This window comes from Schistocerca serialis, chromosome 3, assembly GCF_023864345.2.
Source record: "Schistocerca serialis cubense isolate TAMUIC-IGC-003099 chromosome 3, iqSchSeri2.2, whole genome shotgun sequence".
Lineage (NCBI taxonomy): Eukaryota > Metazoa > Arthropoda > Insecta > Orthoptera > Acrididae > Schistocerca > Schistocerca serialis.
Window position 1 is genome coordinate 630,950,059 of NC_064640.1, and position 17,927 is coordinate 630,967,985.

The window sequence follows — 17,927 nt, forward strand, 5'->3', positions numbered from 1 at the left end:
GATTTTGTATTTATAACCCTGTATTCACCTGACTAGAAGCCTTGTTCCTCCTGCCACCGAACTTCACTAATTCCCACTATATCTAACTTTAACCTATCCATTCTCTTCTTAAATTTTCTAACCTACCTGCCCGATTAAGGGATCTGACATTCCACGCTCCGATCCGTAGAACGCCAGTTTTCTTTCTCTTGATAACAATGCCCTCCTGAGTAGTCCCCGCCCGGAGATCCGAATGGGGGACTATTTTACCTCCGGAATATTTCACCCAAGAGGACGCCATCAAGATTAAACCATTCAGAAAGCAGCATGCCATCGGGAAAAATTACGGCTGTAGTTTCCCCTTGCTTTCAGCCATTCGCAGTACCAGACAGCAAGGCCGTTTTGGTTAGTGTTACAAGGCCAGGTCAGTCAATCGTCCAGACTGTTGCCCCTGCAACTACTGAAAAGGATGCTGCCCCTCTTCAGGAACCACACGTTTGTCTGGCCTCGCAACAGATACCCCTCCGTTGTGGCCTCCTCTGAGGCACGCAAGCCTCCCCACCAACGGCGAGGTCCATGGTTCACGGGGAGGAGTCAAAGGTTAATACTAAAATATTACAGGACAGTCCCAAACTAAAATGTGGCACTTGGAATATAAGATCACTCTACACTCCTGGAGCGGTGAAGCTGCTGGATGATCAACCGGAAAGGTAAAGTCTAGACATAGTGACACTACATGAGACGAGATGGTCTGGAGCATGGATGCATAACGATAAGTTCTACAGCTGCTTGTGTAGTGAAAATACAGAACGTAAACAGCAACTTGGAGATGACTGTAGCCAACAAAATAAGAAGAAATACCGTGGATTTCAAGGCTGTCAACGAAAGAATATGCTGGATCAGAATGAAAGGAAAATTTTATAACCTAATAATGGTCTCATATCACGCACCAACAGAAGAGAAGGCCCATAATGAAAAAGATAGTTTCTATGAATAATATGAAGACGCACCACCGAACGACGTGAAAATGTTCCTAGGTGATGCCAATGCCAAAGATGAAAGTAGGAAAACAGGTCTTTCTGAGACCCTACACTGGCCGCATAGTCTACGCAATTCCTCCTACAGCAACGGAATGGGACTAGTCAATATGAAAATTCAAGAAGTTCTAAGGATTATGAGTATCGACTTTCCTTGCCAAAATATTTATAAAGCAACCTTTAAATCGCCAAAACAACACGCACAGAACGGAACGGACCACATATTAGTTGGTACTAGGCACAGAGGTGTTACTGAAAACTTAATTCTTCAAAGAAGTGCAGAAATAGGATCAGATCACTACCTTGTGCTGACAAATATTCGTGAAAGGTGTGGCTCCAGCCACTATGGGACTTAACATCTGACAAGTTATGGTTCAAGCTCAAGATCGAATTCAAACACGCAGCAGATGAGGTGCTGAAACTATTGGAGAGAAGAAGGAGGAACAGAGAATGGATTACCAGTAAGTGTAGACATGGAGACAAAAAGAGAAAAGATGTTAAGATATTGTAATTGACAAATGAACACGATGAAAGATTACGTTTCGGATACATGGAGGCTGCTAGAGAAGCAAGAAAAATTATTCGGACAGAAAAGCGAAAGTATATAGACAGCAAGATAACACTGGAAGAAAAGGACTGAACAGTAGTCAATACAAGAGACTTCTAGAGGACAGTCAGTTTCTCCGAGAAAAGCTATAACGCGAGGAATCACGTGATCAAATGCCGAGCACGACATCTGATAGCAGATGAAACTAAAGGTATGGAGGAATAAAAAAAACTATTTTGGACATCTCATAAATGTGGACGACGCCATCAAAACAGTTGCGACAGCAGTAGCATCAAAAGTAGAGGAATTGTACTAAGAAGATAGAGGAACAGTACCAACAACGGAGAATGAACTGCCAAGCGTGTAAGACGTCATAAAAAGTACTGAAGACAGCAAAGGTACCACGAATAGATAGCATACCCGCAGGCATGCACATAGAGGGAAGAGATATTCAACAAGAGAGTATATCATCTAATCAATTTGATTTAGAGAAGAGAGAGGATCGCAGCAGAATATTGTTGCGGCTAGCACCATACGTTGAGGATGCACTGGGATACCAACAAGCAGGGTTTAGAAAGGCAAAAACAACCGTAGGCCAACTACATATAATAAGGCAAATGCTATCAAAAAGCTGGGAAATTCGCAGAGATGTTCACTGTCTTTTTATGGACTTCCAAAAAGCGTATGACTGTTGAACAGGCAAGTAAAATTGTCAGAAGAGAAAGGACGCATGTTCCTAGAAAACTGATAAAAATAGCACAAGCATATACAGGGTGTTACAAAAAGGTACTGCTAAACTTTCAGGAAACATTCCTCACACACAAAGAAAGAAAATATGTTATGTGAACATGTGTCCGGAAACGCTTACTTTCCATGTTAGAGCTCATTTTATTACTTCTCTTCAAATCACATTAATCATGGAATGGGAACACACAGCAACAGAACGTACCAGCGTGACTTCAAACACTTTGTTACAGGAAATGTTCAAAATGTCATCCATTAGCGACGATACATGCATCCACCCTCCTTCACATGGAATCCCTGATGCACTGATGCAGCCCTGGAGAATGACGTATTGTATCACAGCCGTCCACAATACGAGCACGAAGAGTCTCTACATTTGGTACCAGGGTTGCGTAGGCAAGAGCTTTCAAATGTCCCCATAAATGAAAGTCGAGAGGGTTGAGGTCAGGAGAGCGTGGAGGCCATGGAATTGGTCTGTCTCTACCAATCCATCGGTCACCGACGCGTACGAAAACTTCGGCTGAAATGTGCAGGAGCTCCATCATTCATGAACCACATGTTGTATCGTACTTGTAAAGGCACATGTTCTAGCAGCACAGGTAGAGTATCCCGTATGAAATCATGATAACGTGCTCCATTGAGCGTAGATGGAAGAACGAAAATAAATGAGCTCTAACATGGAAATTAAGCGTTTCCGGACACATGTCCACATAACATCTTTTCTTTTTTTGTGCGTGAGGAATGTTTCCTGAAAGTTTGGCCGTACCTTTTTGTAACACCCTGTATCCAAGAGACGACATGCACGGTGAATTTGAATGGAAATATGTTAGTGAAATTCAAGGTGAAAACGAGTGTGACAGAGATACTACCTCTTCCCCTTTTTTGATTAATCTGGTTCTGAAATTATCACTGACGAAAGTAATAAACCTGGAAACGGGAATACAGAAGTTTAGATGAAGATGGTAAAGTCATTGAAAGGGTAAAACAATTCAAATATCTTTGGGGGCGGTACTCAGTGAAAGGAATGAGATAGACCAGGAATTAACGGCAAAGAATACAGGCAGGATACAGGTCAGGTTTTTCACTCGGAAAACTGCTGAAGTCCTGGCTTCTATCGAGATCCACAAAGATTAGTATCTACAGTAGGGTAATACAACCTGTCGTCCTATACGGAACAGAATCATGGACCATGAAGGATGGAGACGCCTGGAGAAAAAGGAAAAACTGCGTAATGCGGGACATGTACAAGTCACTGGACAGAGTGACTGTGATTAGACAGGGGACTCTGAGGTGGTATGGGAAACTATTGTGGTAATAAGGCCAGATCAGCAGGCACGTGGTGGAAGAAGACATCAGAGGCAGCAGACAGAGGGGAAAACTACAGCTGAGGTGGACCAACGGGTCAATGTGTGAAACCACAAGCCCGGGAGAGAACAAAGTTATTGGTAACTACATCACAGATATTATAGTGTCCTGACATACAACTAAGAGAAACTTTTATGTATAACTTGGATAAAGAACTTGTTATTATCAGAATGTGGGCTACAATATACTGATGCTGAATGCATCTTGTATTTGACCTCATTCAAAACTGTTTACTTACGTACTCGGTTGGTCACACAAACCGTAATCGGTTTTTGGCCTCACCAATCAGCCTCCTCCATCTTACTCGTCCATGTAGTCTTCTCCAGCTAGTTCCATCTTACACATATCGTCTCTAATCCCGTTGGTCCGCCGGCCGGGGTATGGCCGAGCGGTTCTAGGCGCTTCAGTCTGGAACCGCGCGACCGCTACGGTCGCAGGTTCAAATCCTACCTCGGGCATCGGTGTGTGTGATGTCCTTAGGTTATTTATGTTTAAGTAGTTCTAAGTTCTAGGGGACTGATGACCTCATATGTTAAGTCCCATAGTGCTCAGAGCCATTTGAAGACTCGAACTCATTCTAATCCCCGAGGGTGTGGCTAAGCCATGTCTCCACAATATCCTTTCTTCCAGGGGTGCTAGTTCTGCAACGTTCCGAGGAGAGCTTCTGTGAAGTTTGGAAGGTAGGAGGCGAGATACTGGCAGAAGTAAAGCTATGAGGACGAGGCGTGAGTCGGGCTTGGGTAGCTCAGATGGACAGTCGGCTCTCAGCCGTGTTGTGAAGCGGACGTGCGGGGCTCGGTGAGGCGCAAGCGGGCCGTTGTTTACTCTCGTGGGTATTGGTATTGCAGTGTAAACAGATCACTTCGATAAACGATGGCATTTTCTTATAGAAAGGCCACGATTAAAGTAACGATCGATGCCAAGTACGCACGACCTAAGGCATACGAAGTAGAGCGTTTCCTGCGTGAAGTAATGCACGTTGATCCACAGGAACTTACCGGTATACATCTTTCGATCATCTCCAGTACAGTTTACGTGAAACTTATCGATGAAGCAGTGTCCGAACGACTTCTTCGACGTTCCACCGATGGATATCGTTACCACCACTCGGACGGCAAAGTGGGTGTAGTGACTGTCGACCATGCAGGACTCGGCGTTCGGAACATATGAATCTTCGAACTGCCGTTTGAAGTTCCGGCCACGCTTGGTGTGAACGCGCTGCGGCCTTACAGGGAAGTATTAAGTCACGTGGAAGAAAAGTGGCGTATGTTCGACCCGTGTCCTGTTCTGAATGGAGAGCGTCAGGTGCGAATCGAACTGCGTAAGCACATGCCATCGTACGTGACCGTTGGTGGCTGTCGAGCGATCGTCTTTTATGACGGTCAACCGCGGACTTGTTCAGGATGCGGGCAGGAAGGGCATGTACGCTCTGAATGCCTGCAGAGACGCCTAGTCCAGATACCACGTGCAGACACGACGCCTACATCGCAACCGACAACGCTGCCTATTACATACGTTGAGGCAGCGAGGAACATGTCGGACGCTAACGTTGTTCCGTTCCAGTTGCCGACCGCCGCGGGCCTGGTTTCGGCGCCGACAACGAAGGTGTATCGGATAGGTACAGTCAATGTCAACGGCGTTACCTCCACGATCAAAACTGAGTTGTTAAAGGACATGATTCGAGCGACGGACATTGATATCGTGTTTCTTCAAGAGGTACGGCCTGATCTGCACCTGGATGTTTATGAATACGCGTCTTACATCAATCCAACTTCCGACGATGATGGTGGTACGGCCACAGTACTACGCGATGGCATCTAACCAACGGATATTCAGTTTTTGCCATCAGCGAGAGGCTTTGCGCCCATCATCGCCACAGTCCGTCTTGTGAATCTGTATGCCAAGTCTGGTACTGCGAAGCGTCAAGTGCGAATACTTTATTACTCGACTGAGGTAGCTCCATTGTTTCAAGGTGCTACAGAGCACCTGGTGATGGGCGGGGACTTTAACAGCGTCTTACGCCCTGAGGATTAGATCCCTCACCATTCCCATGTCCAGCCCTACATGCTATGGTCAGAGATCTCGCTTTGCATGATACATGGACGCTAAGTCAAGGAGACCGACGGGGATATACACACTTCACCAGCCACTCGGCCAGCGGCTTGGACAGGATTTATGTCTCCCGAGGTCTTCGGGCAGCAACTGTCGGTGCTGAGCTGTGGCCCACTGCATTCACAGACCATCAGGCCTTCATCTGCGCCGTGACTCTGCCACGACAACAGACGAGCCTTAGTAGAGGACCTTGGACTCCTAACATTATCATTCTCCGGGAAGAGGCTTGCCGTGTAGCCGTCACGGATACCTGGCACAAATCTGAGCGACGGCACCATACCTATGATTCCACGACACAATGGTGGACATACTGCGCCAAAACCAGCTCTTCGCCGCACGCTCGTGGCATATGGACGAGACAGGGCGCTCTGGCACCGATCCACCTCTGACTTTTGCTACATGGTCTTGTTGAAACTAGCGTCACAACCACCTTCGCCAGAGAGCCAAACGCCCGTCCACCGGACACAGGCACGGATTCTGAAGATCACGGCTGACAGATTGGCACGCGGATTCGATCGAGACCTCAAGATTCCGTCCCAGAGGAACATGCCTCTCTTTATCACATCGTCAGAGAACGGAGACATCGTAAGAGACGACTCATCACGGCAGTTTTTTCTGCAGACGGTCAACGCGTAGAGACACGCAACACCCTATCCCGTGCCCTCATAGATTATTACCGCACTATCTATCTAGCAGATCACCGGCGTGATAATGACACTGAGGACGTCCTGCCCGACCTGCCACCTTCGGGTGGCAAGGGCCGGCCATTGTGGCCGAGCGGTTCTAGGCGCTTCAGTCTGGAACCGCGCGACTGCTGCGGTCACAGGTTCGAATCCTGCCTCGGGCATGGATGTCTGTGATGTCTTTAGGTTAGTTGGGTTTAAGTAGTTCTAAGCTCTAGGGTACTGATGACGTCAGATGTTAAGTCCCATAGTGATCAAAGCCGTTTGAACCTTTTTTTTTTTTTTGGGCGCAAGGCGACGCCATATTCTTAGAGGCCGCATGGCCCTCTCGCGGGGCGCGTCAAACAAATCACCTGGACGTGATGGTCTTCCGCTTGAATGTTATAGCACCTTTTCTGACCTGATAGGGGAAGTTTGGCGGCAGATATGCTGCGAACTCCTGGATCCGGACTTCCGCGTCAACCCCCCCCCCCCCCATCCTCCCTCACCCATCCGAATTTTTGGAGGGCATGATCATCCCTGTGTCAAAACCAAAAGGGGGGTGCAGACCGCAATACTTCCGGCCGTTGACGTTATTGAATTCGGATTACAAGCTGTTCGCCCGCATTATCCGTGCTCGCCTCCTCGCTATTGTCAAAGATGCCATTCATGCCGACCAAACACGTCTGTAAGGTGGCAGTAATAAACACACTGCGTTAAGCTCTTCTAGAGATGTTGTGGCGCTCATGTTGGCATGCCGCTTAGAAGGCGCCCTCTTTGCGATTGACCTAGACCACGCATTTGGCAGATTGACTTGATCATGAAGGTACATTTTGTCAACGTTTTCATCGCTCCGAAACTTAATCATTACACACACGTTCTCCCGATGGCCGCTAAGGTAGGTGCCTAGTTCCAGGCCGCCTTCGGTCATTTCGTCAGCGAGGGTAGGGTGTTCAAGAACCGCTACGAGACGCTAACGTTGCCCACACACGCAGGCAGCATTGGAATGATAAACGTGCACAACAGGCCTCGCGCTCTCTTCCTGTAGACGATGCATCGCCTAAGTACTTCGGACAGGGACACTCTCCATGGTACACTGATTCAGGAGCTGTTGCCTCAATCCGTCTGTCCGCCGATTCCTGTTTGACGTATCACGCCAGCACTGTGTCACATTCACACCTATCTGGTCGACATGAGTTATCTGTTGGATGTCTTGCCGAACACGCAGGGGCCTGTCACCAAGGACTTCTACCGTTACTTTCAACGGACGCTGCCTGCTAATGTGGTTGAACGTCGATATCCGGCGGTTGGCTGGAGACGTGTGTGGAGTAACATACATTCCTCTTTCTCTCCCACCACGGTCAGGGCGTTGTGGTATGTGATAACGACTGAAAAATTCCCCACCCGACAACGTTTACCCGTGACCCATGTTGCCGGGGATCCTCTCTGCCCCAGATGCGCCGCTGGCGACACCGATATGCACCGTTTCATCTGTGGTACGGCTACAGATTGCTGGCTCCTCACACGGCGCATGTTGACATTGTTGCTGCGACGGACGACTCAGTGCGTAGAGCCCACAGAGCTGATCCATCCCGACGTCACTTACTTTCCTGCTACTCGGTGTAGCGCCACGGTGTGGGTTAATGGTATGGCACTGTCACACTTTTTTAATGAGAGCGTTGCAGAGTTGTTAGATTTCTGGCATTATTTAACGAGTAACTACACGATTTTACGGCCCAATGCGTCGTATGGTGCGCTCTTTGCTAATTATTTGGGGTCGTTGTTTACGCGCCCTCCAGACCATTGGGGCGTACCAGATGTGAGAAGAGACTGAGAGAGTGCGCCGGCCGCGGTGGCCGTGCGGTTCTGGCGCTGCAGTCCGGAACCGCGAGGCTGCTACGGTCGCAGGTTCGAATCCTGCCTCGGGCATGGGTGTGTGTGATGTCCTTAGGTTAGTTAGGTTTAAGTAGTTCTAAGTTCTAGGGGACATATGACCTAAGATGTTGAGTCCCATAGTGCTCAGGGCCATTTGAACCATTTTTGAGAGAGTGCACATGATGGACTGATGAGAAACATTAACGGTAATTATAGGGTGTTTCACCCTCGCTGAACGAAAATACGACGAGGACATCCCGCAGTCCGGCTGCTGTGGACACCCAGGAGAGAAAAGAAAAAAAGAAAAAATAGAACAAAAAATAATTACAAATAAATACATAAGAACAAAATGTACAACAAATAAAATATCATAAAGTGTTTTACCCTTTACTTTATCCTTTTCTTTTTTTAATAAAATGTTCAGAGGAATATTTAATTTTTGTTCTTGGGCGGAACGTGAAGTGGTGGCGCACGACCCTCCTAGTTAGCTTTATGGTGAAAGTGGCGGAGGCACTAGCTTTGTTTTTGTTTTTAGTGTAGATAGGTTTTTGGGGGTAGTATGGGTGATAGGGGCCAACAAATGAAGTGGAAGAGGTAATTTTCTTTATATACAAAAATTAAAATAAAAAATAAAAAGGGGTAGCGCCTTCGAGGAAAAAAATAAAAAAATAAAAGAAAACAAGAAAAATAAGATGGTAGAACACTTGCCCGCCTAAGGCAAGGATCCCGAGCTCGAGTCTTGGTACGGCACACAGTTTCAATCTGCCAGGAAGTTTAATATCAGCGCACACTCCACTGCAGAGTGAAAATCTCATTCTGAGAGTGCCTTTGCTATCACACTGTCATTCCTGCGCAGGTGGTACGGTAGCTTGCCCGAACTTAGAGAATTCACTACTTAGGTAATAGGTAAATGACCAACACGACTCCTTGTTTAACTAGTGACTATTTCTTTTCTAATCACTGCTGACACTCCACTTGATCACAGATTTCGACAAGCATAATGTTACCACAAAAATGTTCCGTAATGGATGCAAGCACATTTAAATTCAGCTTGCTAGGGGCATACCATTTTTGGTTTAATTTATGTTGCCAATGGGACCGTACTCGGCTGCTTTGGCGTGTCCGTGCTGACTGTAACTGGATGCAGAATGCCAAGAAAAGTTACTTTTCTCACCAGATAGCACACCTTTCCCAGTTTTCATTGGTCATCCGTCATAAATGTAGTGTACATACCGAGCCCTATCCAAAATGAGTAATCTAAGTCCTGAATATAAGAGAGAGAATTCCCAATACAACCGTACCCACGGTAATGTTAACTTTGTACCCGCTTATAGAGACGACCATTTGATCACTGATTTATACTATCGGCTATGATGATGTTGGAACTAGAAAATATGTAATTTACGAAGGAGCATAGAAAACTCTGACATTTACTAACGTTCTCTAGAACTATTGACGTTGGATTGAACTACAGAACCATGGAAAATTACTAAACATTATCATTCCATACCAATTCCTATAAGAGTGAAAACTGAGAGGAAGATACATCAGCGTTGGACAGACTCTTTGCCATAAGGAAACGGATACTATATTTGAGTGGGATATTACTCAGGATTAGCCGAGCGGTCTAAGGCGCTGCAGTCATAGACTGTGCGGCTGGTCCCGGCGGAGGTTCGAGTCCTCCCTCAGGTATGGGTGTGTGTTTGTCCTTAGGATAATTCAGGTTAAGTAGTGTGTAAGCTTAGGGACTGATGATCTTAGCAGTTAAGTCCCATAAGATTTCATACACTTTTGAACATTGTTTTTTAATATATTACTCAAGCAACCATAAGTATGCTCAGTTAAATGAATCATAGAAAGTGACAGAGAGCACTGTACTTTAGCAGAAAATACTAAAGAGCATGCAAGATACAATCTTGGAATGGCCAATGAGAGCACAGTTAATTAATGCTTTGGTAGATAAGAGCAGGTTGGACCATTCTGAGACCACTCTTTTCTGAAAGCGCAAACTGGGCATTTACGGGAGCCGAAAGAATGGCTCTAAACTTACTCATTATTAAGTTGATCTCCCGGAGAGAAGTGTTGATGTATCGAGGAAGATAATAATTACACCAAGGAATAAAACTCCCTTGGTAATCACGCTCAAAATAAAATATTTCTTACCATTTCAGGTTGCAGACGGTAACAGCTCCGCATGGTAGCAACTTGTGTTGTCCTCCATCAGCAATCTTCTGTATCCGTAAAAGATCTGCGATTTTCGCAGTCCTAACCTACTATCTCCTGTCACTTTTTTCTACGTGACGCTCTAATCCAGTCATACCTCGAATAGAGCAACCAGGAATACATTCATTTGGTACCCTTGCTCAGAGAGAAGTCTGACAGTGCTTTGAGACGCTTCTCCTGAGAAATCGGAAGAGCCATTGAAACAACTCACAAAAAAATTGTGTAGGTAGGACCGTTTCTCCATCTGCGCGTGCACTACGAGTCGCGTAGGAATGTGCCATTGCTAGTTCACTCATTTTTTTTCTAGCTCGCACTTCCTACAATTGTGCCACAAAAGCTAACGGATATTCCCTTTCCTCCGCCACCAAGACACAGCAAAAATATCTCACAACTTACAGCTCAACTTATGTTTTCATTCATTTCAGTGGACACGCACGGGGTAGAAATTAAGATTGGAAAAGGCACTTAAAAGTAAAATAAAAAACAGGTTATGCTGACAGTTGCTCGTGACATCGGCATTACCCATAAAATTAAAAGAAAGGTAGAAATTAATATGATTCCTAGTTAAGTTAATGGATTCTTCAATCAATGAAACAATTGCAAAAAACACCGCAAATCGTACGTAGCTCTCTCGCCCAGATAAAATTTCAGCAGGGAATCAACGTTTCCATAAAAGGATAAGGAACAAGGAAATTTAGGCTCAAGAGACCGAGAAAAATCATTACATAAACAATGGCACTGGAGGGAACATTAGCTCCAATCCAAACAAACTGAATATTCCCAGTTATTCAAAACATACCTCCTTAAGTATTTGTAAAAGAATAATTATGTGCATATTCTAGTTATTATATCATTCATTTAACTGCCCATAAATCCAGATAACACAAATTCTGGTAGTATAATTACAAGTGTACTGACCATTAAGATGCTCGTGATATTACCCAAAGGGTAGCTAATGAGTATAAGACTAGAGTATTGCTGAAGGCAGAGACTTGACTCAAACAAGCGTTGATAGGCTAACATTATACACTCCTGGAAATTGAAATAAGAACACCGTGAATTCATTGTCCCAGGAAGGGGAAACTTTATTGACACATTCCTGGGATCAGATACATCACATGATGACACTGACAGAACCACAGGCACATAGACACAGGCAACAGAGCATGCACAATGTCGGCACTAGTACAGTGTATATCCACCTTTCGCAGCAATGCAGGCTGCTATTCTCCCATGGAGACGATCGTAGAGATGCTGGATGTAGTCCTGTGGAACGGCTTGCCATGCCATTTCCACCTGGCGCCTCAGTTGGACCAGCGTTCGTGCTGGACGTGCAGACCGCGTGAGACGACGCTTCATCCAGTCCCAAACATGCTCAATGGGGTACAGATCCGGGGATCTTGCTGGCCAGGGTAGTTGACTTACACCTTCTAGAGCACATTGGGTGGCACGGGATACATGCGGACGTGCATTGTCCTGTTGGAACAGCAAGTTCCCTTGCCGGTCTAGGAATGGTAGAACGATGGGTTCGATGACGGTTTGGATCTCCTCGACGATCACCAGTGGTGTACGTCCAGTGTAGGAGATCGCTCCCCACACCATGATGCCGGGTGTTGGCCCTGTGTGCCTCGGTCGTATGCAGTCCTGATTGTGGCGCTCACCTGCACGGCGCCAAACACGCATACGACCATCATTGGCACCAAGGCAGAAGCGACTCTCATCGCTGAAGACGACACGTCTCCATTCGTCCCTCCATTCACGCCTGTCGCGACACCACTGGAGGCGGGCTGCACGATGTTGGGGCGTGAGCGGAAGACGGCCTAACGGTGTGCGGGACCGTAGCCCAGCTTCATGGAGACGGTTGCGAATGGTCCTCGCCGATACCCCAGGAGCAACAGTGTCCCTAATTTGCTGGGAAGTGGCGGTGCGGTCCCCTACGGCACTGCGTAGGATCCTACGGTATTGGCGTGCATCCGTGCGTCGCTGCGGTCCGGTCCCAGGTCGACGGGCGCGTGCACCTTCCGCCGACCACTGGCGACAACATCGATGTACTGTGGAGACCTCACGCCCCACGTGTTGAGCAATTCGGCGGTACGTCCACCCGGCCTCCCGCATACCCACTATACGCCCTCGCTCAAAGTCCGTCAACTGCACATACGGTTCACGTCCACGCTGTCGCGGCATGCTACCAGTGTTAAAGACTGCGATGGAGCTCCGCATGCCACGGCAAACTGGCTGACACTGACGGCGGCGGTGCACAAATGCTGCGCAGCTAGCGCCATTCGACGGCCGACACCGCGGTTCCTGGTGTGTCCGCTGTGCCGTGCGTGCGATCATTGCTTGTACAGCCCTCTCGCAGTGTCCGGAGCAAGTATGGTGGGTCTGACACACCGGTGTGAATGTGTTCTTTTTTCCATTTCCAGGAGTGTATATCATTTTGGGGAGATTTTTCATTAGTACTATCACATAAGATAAAGAATACATAAAAATTAGGGTTATTTCCGTTAATATCGTCACAATATTTTGTTAGTACAGGCTAAGCTGAAAGACATATTATTAACAAATATTGTAAACAGTCTAACACAAAGAGGTCCAAACATGTGTAGATTTTTGTATCGGCTCTACAATGCTCAGTAATAGGATTCATATCACTATGGGTATAGTTAAAAGTGTCGGAAGAATGGTGGATAAATCATAGTCTAAACAATTTGCAACACTGATTAAATCACGACATAGAAGTTACCATGGTCATAGCAGGAACTTGCAGCACCTTCACATGTGTAACATTATGTTCTGTGTCAAATCATGTTCACTTTATTAAGAGTAACTCAGAGTATAAACATTTTAAAAATGAGATTCAAATGAATATGTGCATATTTATAAATCCAAGATACTTTACAACTTCCTGGCACATAGTCTAATTAAACATTTATTACCATGGATCAAGCTTAATGAAGTGGGAACAAGTGACATAGAACGGTAAACACATATTAAAATTAAAGTTACTTCTAAGATATGGGGAGAAAAGACAAATAAAGAGAAATACACGGATATAAAGAAATGAAGAACACAGTGAGAGGCACCGCAAACGGCACACGTCGTTAAAGGGAATGTGGCTGAGAAGTGTAGCAAAGCATGTGCAATAAAACAACAGTAAACACACACATAAAGTAAGTATTAAATGGCACCGTTCTAAGCATGGCATGTCGTGGTTGGTAGTCCTCGAGCAAGCAGTCATTCGCAAAATACCACTTTGACAGACACGTGTTCAATAATCTAACTGTTGATCAACACGTAAGAGACCAAAAGTTTACCTTGGTTACAGAGTCTCTCCCCTTATTCCATGCGGTTACAACTAACCGTGGACTATGTTTCCATAGCCACAGCAAATATTTAAAGTCCAACCATGGTCGTTCAAGAATAGTAAGTGTGTGGTCTTGTTACTGAAGGCTATAGTATGAGAAACATCGCATGTCTACGTACTAGACAGTAAATTAAATCGACAGAATCTGCAGTCTAGTCCCATCAACCCAAATGTAATTATGGCAAAGTCTATTTGTGTGCACCCCATCACCTTATGTTGTTGGATGAAACAAATTTTCTTATCGCACATCACGCTCAGCCTAATCATACTCGAAGTGAGTAATTGTTCAAAGTGTGCAACCACATAGTTCAAGAACAGTAAAGTTCAGATAATATTCTTTGTAATGGTCAAAGCAATAGAAAAATGTCTGTCACCACTAAACGTCCACGTGTTTGCGGTGCACCAATAGTGTCTCGTAATACGCCAGCTGTTCATTCAGAGACAAGTTACATAATCCTTTCTACTCTTAACTCAGGTCAGATGGAATACAACCAACGTCGTTAATTAGGGCTGTCAGCCTTGTGGTGTTGCTGAAGTGGGACGGTTCTGAGTCCACCGCAGGCCTGCTGACAACCAATATCCACTGAGTGCTGGTTCTCGTTCTTGTTGCGAGAAGACAGAGCAGTGTAATCAGCTGGTTCCTCTGAAGAATGCTCGCTGAACTGGTCCCAAGGGGGCCCATCTCGTAATGGTGGTGCTGATGCAGCTTGCCTGGGTGCTCTGGGTTGTGAGGTGGCCAACAGTGAGCCGGCCAGTCAACGTGGTGTATTCACCTGAGCAAGTGCTGCGAGTGCTGGTAAAGGGGCAGCAGCTGATACCCTCCTCAAAGTCGTCACCTGAATAGCAAGGCTGAATGGACCTAGCATTCGTCACATCGGTGTCTACTACCTCATGCCTGCTGAGACTGGTATTCAGCCCTTGTGATGCTAGTAGTTTATCTATTGCGTCATAACAACACAATATGGAACATGAATATTAAAGGAAGTGTTTTAGCTCCAGCTGGTTCCATTGTCAATAGTACCTCGAAACCTCTCTTACAAATTACAGTGATTAAAAGTTTGAAAATTAAGCTCTTAGTGTCCTTACATTTACCAAAAATAAAAGAAATTATCATGATCCAATAAAATGTTAAAGTCAAATTCGACAAAACACGATGGAAAAAGTATGCTTTACAATATATGTTGCCCTCTTAATATACAATATCAAAGATATTGTTATGTGAGAGAAACTTATGATTTGTACGATCTTAAACTACAAAACAAGTGAGCTAAAAGTATAGCTTAGTGAGCCCACCTGACTAGACACAACGTCTAACGCGCTGCTCCCCGAGCGGAAGGCGTGCCTGCCCCCGGCACGAATATGCCCGGTGGATTAGTGTCGAGGTCCGGTGTGCCAGCCAGCCTGTGGATAATTTTTAAGGCGGTTTTCCATCTGCCTCGGCGAATGCGGGATGATTCCCCTTATTCCGCCTCTGTTACACTATGTCGGCGATTGCTGCACAAACACTGTCTCCACGTACGCGTACACCATAATTAGTCTACTACGCAAACATTTGGGGCTACACTCGTCTGGTGTGAGACGTTCCCAGGGGAGTCCACCGGGTGCCAAACCGCACAATAATCCTGGGTTCGGCGTGGGGCGGCGGTGAGGTGGGTGGACTGCTGTGCCCTGTTGTGGGGTTGTGAACCACTGAGGGCTATGGGGGAACGAAACCTCTCCGTTGGTTCTAGGTCCCTGTTAAATACACAATACACACGATAGGTTAGTGAGATAAAAACAGAAACCATCACAAAGTGGCAGCCGGCTGGTGTGGCCGAGCGGTTCTAGGCGCTTCAGTCTGGAATCACGCGACTGCTACGGTCGCAGGTTCGAATTCTGCCTCGGACATGGATGTGTGTTAGTCCTTAGGTTAGTTAGGTTTAAGTAGTTCTAAGTCCTAGGGGATTGATGACCTCAGAAGTTAAGTCCCATAGTGCTCAGAGCCATTTGAACCACTGACTCAGTATCTGACCTGTAAAGTTAGCTCATTTCTCAAAGAATGCGTATGGATGGTGAACTTAAAGCAAAATCGAAATCATTACTAAAGTACTTAAAATATGACGAAATGGCAATACACATTATTCTCTTGGCATTTTGCTAACGTGAGGGCCGAGACATACCTGTTTCCATCATTTCAGTACTCATGCATTTGTGCTAACCTGTTATCATTGTAAGTCTCTCAGCACATTCATTAATTCGTGGGTTAGGGCCATACTGAAAATTGTCAATCCTTCGAGGCATTTGTTCTCATCTACATCAGGGTACTCGTTCCTTACTGTAACGGCGAGCTCAACTTCCACCACTAATATAGGACACAAATTCATGCTACAGACTATTCGTCGACTTTATTATCATTAGTCCTTTCCTAGAGTCTAGAGTGTCAGCTTACCAAGTACCTTGCTTGTAGCCACTACCTCTATGCTTGAGCTTCCCAAAACACAATTGGAACTGTGAACATTTAGGCGCGACACTTGACTCAATAAAGTTAAGAATTCCAGCAAACGTCAGTGACGCAAATAAGACCAAGTACAACTAATAAAATTTTTCTTAGCTGAACATCATCAACTACACATTGGTTGAAATAACATTCCTCAAACAGTTATTTGCCTTAGAAATTTGTTCACAAACTCCTTTACGATTAGTTCTGTCATTGCAAACATCAAAGGAGCTAACTTCACTTATTTAGAAGAGAGTTCTACAGCCTAAAATATGCCAAAATCAACATGGTGTACGTACTACTGGCCCCGAGAGGCTAGTTCTCTCAGCCTGTTAGGAACAGTAGGAAATAATTCAGCCTGTAGGTTTTGCCAATTGCCAGGTCTTACGTGATGCCAAAACTCTGCAAGAAAATCTGTGTTTTGCGTAGTACACTGACTCCTTTAGCTTTTTAAAAGGTCTGTAGTGTGAATCGCTCAGGTGTACATTTCAGATAAGTTTGTTAACAAATCCTTCTGGTATGGAAAAACTACTCAGTCGTCACTAACTATGTCCCTTCCACGGACCAGAATACCATTCTTTAACTTGTAGGAAGTCCTGATACTGGCCTTGTTGTGGCCATACCACTTCTCCTTCACTTCGCTGGGTACAGGATCTCTCTGTTGTTCCCTAGTTATACTCATCTGAAGCGTACTAACAAAGATTTAGAATGGGACTAGTTAGAGCTCCATAACATCGACACAGTCATCTCTGGAAGCCACAACATTCTCTTGAGTTAGACCTGTTGGAGCACGTGACAGAGTGTTGGCTATAACGTTATCCTCCTGGGGAATGTAATATAATGTAAACCTAAATTCTTGGAGCATAAGCTTGTAGCATAAGACCAGTTTCACTGACATCTGGAATTGTAAAACACTATGATCACTATACCACTTCGTGGTGTTTCCAAAGAGAAAATAACCAAAACGAATGATCAAAAGCCGACACTACTGCTGGAGCCTCTAACTCTGTGAATTGTTTCTTTCGGCTTTGTTTAACATTCTGCTTGCAAATGTGATGGTCTTTTGCACAACCTGTCCATCCTGAGCCTCCTTTCGGAACATGTGTGCACCAAGACCGACCTGTTAGCTGTCAATGCTAAGGTAATAACCCTTATTAAGTCCAGGTGGGCTAGAATGGGTGCCTTCAAGAGAGCCTCTTTAGTAATTCAAATTCCCATTGCGCCTCTTTATTTAATTCTCATACAGATTCCTTGCCTGTGAGGTGGCACAACCCTGGCGTTTATCATTTATGAATCTTTTAAAAAAACTTGTTAAACTGGGATATTCCCAGACTACTTGCTTTGATGTTGGAGCTGGATAGTCTCTTAATGAACGAAGCTTATAAGTGTCTGGGTTGATCCCTGCAGTATGGACGATGTCTCCCAAAAGTTTTAGCTCAGAACAACCAAAACCGGGTCCTGATAGGTTGATAGTGATTCCATGCTCTCAGAAAACGTCCAAGAGTGGTACAGTGATTCACTGTGTGCTTTTCATTACTTTTTA